Source organism: Panthera tigris, chromosome E1 (assembly GCF_018350195.1).
Source record: "Panthera tigris isolate Pti1 chromosome E1, P.tigris_Pti1_mat1.1, whole genome shotgun sequence".
NCBI lineage: Eukaryota > Metazoa > Chordata > Mammalia > Carnivora > Felidae > Panthera > Panthera tigris.
In genome coordinates, this window is record NC_056673.1 from 1,173,299 (window position 1) to 1,180,959 (window position 7,661).

General features: G+C 58.1%; 1 long non-coding RNA gene across 1 annotated transcript; it reads right to left on the bottom strand.

Moving 5' to 3' along the window:
- Positions 1–303: 303 nt before the first annotated feature.
- On the bottom strand, positions 304–3,839 carry LOC122233533. The gene is made up of 3 exons (XR_006211125.1): positions 3,405–3,839; positions 1,122–1,277; positions 304–922 (listed from the first exon to the last, which is right to left on the bottom strand). It is a non-coding gene; the product is annotated as an uncharacterized LOC122233533 (long non-coding RNA).
- Positions 3,840–7,661: the final 3,822 nt, after the last annotated feature.

Genomic DNA, 7,661 nt, shown 5'->3' on the forward strand with positions numbered 1-7,661 from the left:
GCCGGGAGCCGTCCGTCCGCACCTCCCCACCCTTGGCCGCGGGCAAACACTGGTCTACTTTCTGACTCTACGGATTTATTTACGTCTTCTGGATGCTTCACGTAAATGGGATCACAGAATACGGGCCACCGAACGTGACACGTCCGAGGCCCATCCAGGCTGCAGCGCGGGACAAACGCTCGAACGCCGGGTTCTGAGCGCCCTGCTTGCAGGTGGGGACAGCCCTCGTGTCCATTGGTGGTGGGGACACGGACATTGGTGTGCATGCGCCACGGGAAGGAGGCACTTCCTGGAGGCGGGGGGTGGGGGTGGGGGTGGGGAGAGGCGCTGCTTTCCAGAGCTGGGGGAGCTCATGTTGAGTGGGGACTGAGTTTCAGTTTGGGAAGATAGGAAAGTTCTGCAGGCGGCTGCTGGCGACTGTCCTTAATGCCACAGAACCGTGCGTTCGCTAAGGGTTACAACTGGCAAGTTCCGTGACGCGTCCGCAACAATGAGCAGAGGGGAGCATCGGATACAGGCCTCCCGGTGAACCTCGGAAACATTATGTCTGCTTCCTCCCTTCCCCAGCTGGCGTTTGTTTCCTGTTTTGTGGTTACGAAAAGCAAGCTTTTAACACAACTTCCTTCAAAACAACTTCAGGAAATACTCATAGGAGCATTTGACGTGTTCACCGAAGAAGCTGCTTGCAGAGCGACGTGCATACTGGAGTTCTTCGGATCCAGGCTGAACCAACCCTTGCAGAGCTTCTGTTCCGCGTGGGTTGAGCGCTTCTCCCCCGAGGATTCGCGCAGGGGCGGGGGCACCGTCCTCATGTACCAGGCCGGGCACGTGAATCCGTAGAGCCTACGGAGTCCTGGTTCTGCGAGGTGACAGAGGTCCTGGAGACGGATGGGGGCTTGTCCTTAATGCCACTGAGCTGTGCCTGTAAAAACGGTTACGGTGGTCAACTCGGGTTGACCACCCGAATTGGTCGTTGTGCTACACCTATAAAAAAGGAGGGGACCTCACGAAGCCTCAGGGGAAGAGTCCCGGTGGCCAGGCGGGAGTCCAGGTGCCAGGCTCTGGGCAGGCCCTTTCCGTTCATTCACCGGTTCTTTCCGCCTCTAAAAACAAACACACACCTTCTGCTTCTCCGATTCGGAGCGCGAGTCCGCGGACTCAGACGCCAAGAGCTGCTCTCACGGGCAAGCGCGCTCCCGGCCACGCCAGATCCCGAGACCCAGCTCCTAATTCAGGGGGACACGGCGGTGCCGGGAGCTGTCCTCGGTGCTCCCCGCCTGCGGAGACAGTGAGGGTTTATGACGCCGAGCTCCCCGGAAGGTCGAAGGTCAAAGAGGGACTTCGGGCCTTTGTTTGGAGCTCGGTCCACCGCGGCTGGGCGGTAATGAGTTCTGAGCCACAGCAGAGGCGGACGCCCTGAGAGTTTGACACGGGCTGCTCTTTGAAGAGAAAGCCATGCGTGTTAATCACAAGGAAGGAAGCAGAACGGCGGAGCGCCACGGTTCGCCGGGCAAATGTTCACCAAGCACGGCTGCGCGCCGGGCGTCGCCCTGGGCCCCGGAGGTGAGGCCGAGGCAAGCGGAACGACGAGTCCCTGGCTTTGAGGAGTTTGCCTGCCGGTGGGGACACGGCCGGTGGGGGGGGGGGGGGGGATGGGCTGGGCCACAAAGCCAGGGACGGAGAGAACAGAAGAGTGTCAGGGATGCTGCTTCGGGAATGGCAATCCGGAGGGCCTCCTGGAGGAGGGGATGTGTGAGCCAAAGGCTGGATGGCAGGGGAAGCAGCCAGCAGGCAGGGCCCGGGGCTGGGAACGCGGCCTCGGCGTCTTTCCAGGGCCGCCCCGGGGTTGCACGGGGGTCCTGGGGGCACAGGTTAGACACAGAGCTCGGTGAGGCAACCAGCCAGACTCTGTCTCTCATCTGTTCTGCTCTCTCCATTTGCCCCCCCCCAAATTTCGGTTCCATTTAGGAATGAGCCTCAGCCCCCGTCCCAAAGCCCCACCGGCCCCTCCCGCCTGCTTCTCTGCAATCGCCCGCCTACCCCTTGGGTGCACCCAGCTCGGACCTGCCCCAGGGCCTCTGGGAGAGCCGTTCCCCACCCAGGGCCCCTCTCTCCAGCTCCCTCAGCATCCCCCCGTCACCGGCTCTCAGCCCCGGTGTCTCCTCCTCAGGAAAGGCCTCCCTGACCACCCGCTCAGTAGCCCCGCCCACCCAGATGTCAGCCTGGATGCCGGAACTTTCCTGGGGTCTCTCCAGAGGACGTCCGTCTCCCCGGGAGAGCGTGGGCCCCACTGGAGAGAGGGCTCGTCCGGGACATCTCTTCCGTTCACGTGTGCAAACCGCGGGACAGACCCGGGCACGTCCGCACGCCCGGGACCGATCTGACGGGTTAAGGTTGGGGGAGGGAGAGGAAAGGAGGAAGAAAGGAGCAAGTGAGAGAGACAGACTCGGCCCCTGTTCTCAAGGACCGTGTGGACGACGGAGGGACAGGTGTGCAGACATAAGGTCACGTGCGCTGAGGTGCCCGGCAGACGGGTGCTCATCAGGGCTGGTTTTGAAGGATGAATAGAAGTTCTCCAGGGAGACGAATAGAGATGTCGTTTTCGGGGAGAGGCGACGGCATTTGGAAAAGCCAGGGGTTGGTTCTGACACACCCCAGGCTCAGGGGCGATACAGCCGACGGGTTTTTGGTGCAGAACAGGAGACTGGGGGGGACGGACGGAGAGGTCAGCTGCCCGGGGCAGCTGGGCCAGGCCTGATACAGCAGGTGACCCAGGGGCAGCATGAAGGACTGACCGGTGGGAGACCCTGGCCCAACGGCGGAGGGGGGGGCGGGATTCACGTTGAGTCAAGGCAAGAAGTGACGTGGTTGGTGGTGATGATGGACAGAAAAGGGCATCCCACGGATGTTTGGGGGCAAGGGGCCAGGGCGTGGTCGCACACGTGGGTGAGGAGGCTTGGAAAATCTGTGGCTCTTAGGGGCCAGCAGCCCCGTTGGAGCTGGGACCCGGGGCGGGCGGGCCTGAGAGAAGATGGCGCATGTCAGCTTGAGGGTCTGGGGCGCCTCTTGGGGACGGGTGTCCAGCAGGTACGAGGACACTCAGGGGCACACCGTTCGGGCGCCTGAAACACTGACCCGGGGTGGGGACGGGGGAGGCTCGGCTTTGCAGACGGACACAGCGCTCAGGGTCCTGGAGGCCCTCGTGAGGCCCCCTGTCCCGCCCTCTTCCTGCCCCCTCTGACAGGTAGGGATGCCTGGGGACCGAGGAGGTACGTGTCTCACAGTCCCGGCCAGTGGCTGCAAGCAGCCGTGTTCCCGGGGTGCCGCAGCCTCAGTCCCACCCTTCCCGTCTCCACTCTGGGGACCCTCCATCTGTCCCCACATCCCGCATCCAATGTGCTCACCGACAGCCCACATCTGCTGAAGTCCCTCCGCTCTCAAGACTGGACTCCAGTGCCACCACCTCCAGGAAGCTTTCCACGATGCTCCGGGGTTTGCATCTCGGATCACACTCTGACCTTACGTCGCCTCCCCGGAGCCCCGGGGCCGTGGCGAGCCCACCAGCACAGTGTGGGGACCGCCGCAGCCACGGGCCCTGGGCACGGCGCAGGACAGCCTTTAACAGAGGGAGGCTTCCTACCGACCAACCAGCAGAGAGGGGGACCGGTGAGCCCCTCCGGCCCCTTCATATGATTAACAGGTCTTATAAATCACATGACTTTTCATAGATCACATAAATTGTGTTTTTACGAAGCCTGGAAATCACCTCTGAGGACACCACCTGTGGAGGCAGGCAGTGGCAGACACACCTTGGTCGCTGCAGGACGGGGTAACGGTCCCCGCCCCGCGCCCCCGCCGCGCCCCGCGCCCGCACATCCTTTCCTGAGGGGAGAAGAGCGGGAGGCATTCGCAAAGCGAGGGCGCGGGTGTGGAGGGGGACAGCTTGGTGGGGGCCCGGGCCCTGCCCAGGGGGAGGTGGTGCATTTCTTCGCAGGAAGTGCGACCGCAGAGAGTGAGGCACCTCCCTGCTGGGGAAGGGCTGGGGAAAGGGGGGGGGGGTGGCTAGAAAATCAGGTTCAGACAGGGAGGGGCTGGCCTAGACCATCTTTCAAGTCTCCCGCTCTGCTCTCCGAGAGCTCCTGAGTCTGTAAAGTGCCCGCGGGAGGTGACCAAGGGCTCCCCAGCTCCTCGGCTATCCTTTCCGCGTCGCCCGGCCGGGCAGTGCGCTCCAGGTAAAACGGGCCGGCGAAGGGACCGGTCTCTACACGGGATCGGCCCGCGGAGTCTGCCGCCCGCCAGGAAAACGTGGCTGAGAGCAGTCACGGTGAATGCGTCTGTCCCCTCTAGAGAAGCCTCTGAAGGGACAGCATGCCATGCGCCTGGGGAGGTCAGAGTATATTCCCAGCGCAGAGCAGGGTGTCTTAAAACTCTCCCTTCTCCTCCTGCCACTCTCAGTACCCTTTTGTTTAATTTTTTTTTTTTTGTAGAAACAATCACTGTCAACTTAATTTTCATAAGATAACTGCTGGTAATCAATTTTATGAGTTGGAGGCATTGAAACAAAATTTTTAATATAAAAGTTGACCAAAGGGGGCCTGGTCCACAGAAGAAGGTTTGCCAATTGTTTAATTTTTTTAATGTTTATTTATTTTTGACAGAGACAGAGAGAGACAGACAGAGCATGAGCAGGGGAGGGGCAGAGAGAAAGAGAGGGAGACACAGAATCCAAAGTAGGTTCCAGCCTCCGAGCTGACGGCACAGAGCCCAATGTGGGGCTCGAACCCACGAACCGTGAGATCATGACCTGAGCCGAAGTCGGACGCTTAACCGACTGAGCCCCCCAGGTGCCCCAGTGGCTCTCAGTATTTACGCGTCTGCTGGCCACTCCTCAGACACCTCCTTTCCCCCCTCCCCTGCCAGTGCCAATCCCAGATTCCCCACCCCCACCGCCTGTCTTCCCTTCTGTTCTCTCCTGGGAATGTCGTCCCCTCCCCTGGGCCAACCCGCCTTCGCTCCCGCAGCCGCAGCCTTCCTCCCGTCTCCGGGTCTCCGTGGAACCGAGACAAGGAAGGCAGAATGTATGCAGAGGAAAGTCAGGGTTCGATTTGATAAAGGATTTTGTCAGAGGCATCCAGGGAGGAAGCAGGCCGCCCAGGAGGGAGTGGTGTCCTTGTCCCCAGAGCTATGTAAGGAGAGCTGGTATGGCCACTTTGCAGGGTTCTGTGAGTGTGGGGGTGTCGGGAAGAGAATGGGGGGACTCCTAGACCCTGCACAGACCCCCACGGGGCAGAGGAACCCACAGCCCTCCAATTCCTTTCCCACCCCTGAACTCCAGGCCAGGAAAGAGTGGACAGGGAGCCAGCGTCCAGGGTCCCAGCAGCCGTGCCCAGGAATGAGCACTGAACCAGTTCCCAGCCACACTCTGCCTGGAAGCCGCTGTGACGAGGTCTTCCAGTCAGTTCCCTGCAGAGTAGTAATCAATTACCAGTAACCAATTCCCTACGTGAGAGTAATAATTTTAAAAATGCAAGTCACTTGCTTAAAGTCCATCAGTGGGTCCTCATCTTCCCTGTGGTGGCAAATCCCAAGCCTCTCAGCTCTGCCTGGACCGATGCGGCCTTGGCCCCACTGCCCTCCCTCTGTCATTGACCCTTGGTCCCTGGGCTCCAGCCCCCAGGGGACAGAATTAACATTCGCCAAACCTCAAGACCTCCCCTGTGTTATGCACATCCAACACTGGGTTCTCCTACCTGGGAGGATCTCCTTCTCTTTCTAGGCAGGGTAGGCTGGGCAGGAAGATGGGGGAAACCATGGCAGGGGCAGACGCCTTGGGGAAGTCAAGGACATCAGCACAGGACGGCCCACGATTGTGGTGCAGGTGCTTCCAGCACCCCAGACGTTGCTCTAAGAACCTTGGAGAGATGAGGGCACCTGCCGGTCTCAGACCCCGAGCACACGCACCACACCCCCCTTACCTCTGTCTCTTCTGCTCATGTGCACGTGTGACCGGGATGGATGGCTCTGTATTTTTCTCTCTCCTCACATCTGCTATACCCTTTTGCCATCTTCCCGCTTAGCAGAGTCTCCACAATTTTCTCTCCTCCACTGAGAAAATATTCACTCTGTTTTCATTCATTCAAAACTCTTTGCCGAGTGCCTGTGATGTTTTCTGGTGTGCGGGATCACTCCTGACTCATCTCTGACTCGCAGCATCAGGTGTAGCTCTAAGTGAGAGCTTGACAGAAGTGTGTTGGGTGGATGGAGATGCATGGTGGGTAGATGAATAGTGGCACTGATGAAGAGATGGGTGGATGCACAGATATATAACAGATGGAAAAAGAAGAAGAGGAATGGATGGAAGGATGGTGGCTGGTTGGAGGAGGATGAATGGATGGATGGAAGGATGATGGATGGATGGTGGATAGATTAATGGACGGATGGATGCTGGATAGATGGATGGATGATGGATGGATGGTGGATGGATGGATGGATGGATGGATGGATAGATGGATGGGTGGATGGATGGATGGATGGTGGATAGATTAATGGATAGACGGATGGATGATGGGTGGATGGATGGGTGGATGGTTGGATGGATGGATGGTGGAGAGATGGTGGAGAAATGGGGTAGGATGGATGGATGGATGGATGGTGGATGGATGGAAGGGTAATGGATGAATGGATGGATGGTGGATAGATTAATGGATGGATGGATGGTGGATAGATGGATGGATGTATGGGTGGATGGATGGATGGATTGTGGATAGATTAATGGGTGGATGGATGGATGGATGGTGGATAGATGGATGGATGGATGGGTGGATAGATGGATGGGTGGATGGATGGATGGATGGTGGATAGATGGTGGAGAAATGGGGCAGGATGGATGGATGGATGGATGGTGGATGGATGGAAGGGTAATGGATGAATGGATGGATGGATGGTGGATAGATTAATGGATGGATGGATGGTGGATAGATGGATGGATGGATGGGTGGATGGATGGATGGATGGGCGGATGGAAGGATAATGGATGGATGGATGGATGGGTGGATGGATGGTGAATGGATGGATGGATGGATGGTGGATAGATTAATGGATAGATGGATGGATGATGGGTGGATGGATGGTGGAGAGATGGTGGAGAAATGGGGTAGGATGGATGGATGGATGGATGGTGGATGGATGGATGGATGGGTGGGTGGAAGATGGATGTGTGGAAGGATGGATAGAAGGATGAAGGATGGATGGGTGGATGGGTGGGTGGATAGATGGATGGGTGGATGGGTGGATGGTTGGATGGTGGAGAGATGGTGGAGAAATGGGGTAGGATGGATGGATGGGTGGATGGATGGATGGTGGAGAGATGGTGGAGAAATGGGGTAGGATGGATGGATGGATGGATGGTGGATGGATGGAAGGATAATGGATGAATGGTTGGATGGATGGTGGATAGATTAATGGATGGATGGATGCTGGATAGATGGATGGATGATGGGTGGATGGATGGATGGATGGTGGGCAGATGGAAGGATAATGGATGGATGGATGGATGGTGGATAGATGGATGGGTGGATGGATGGTGGATGGTGGATGGATGGATGGGTGGATGGATTGTGGATAGATTAATGGATGGATGGATGGATGGATGGTGGATAGAT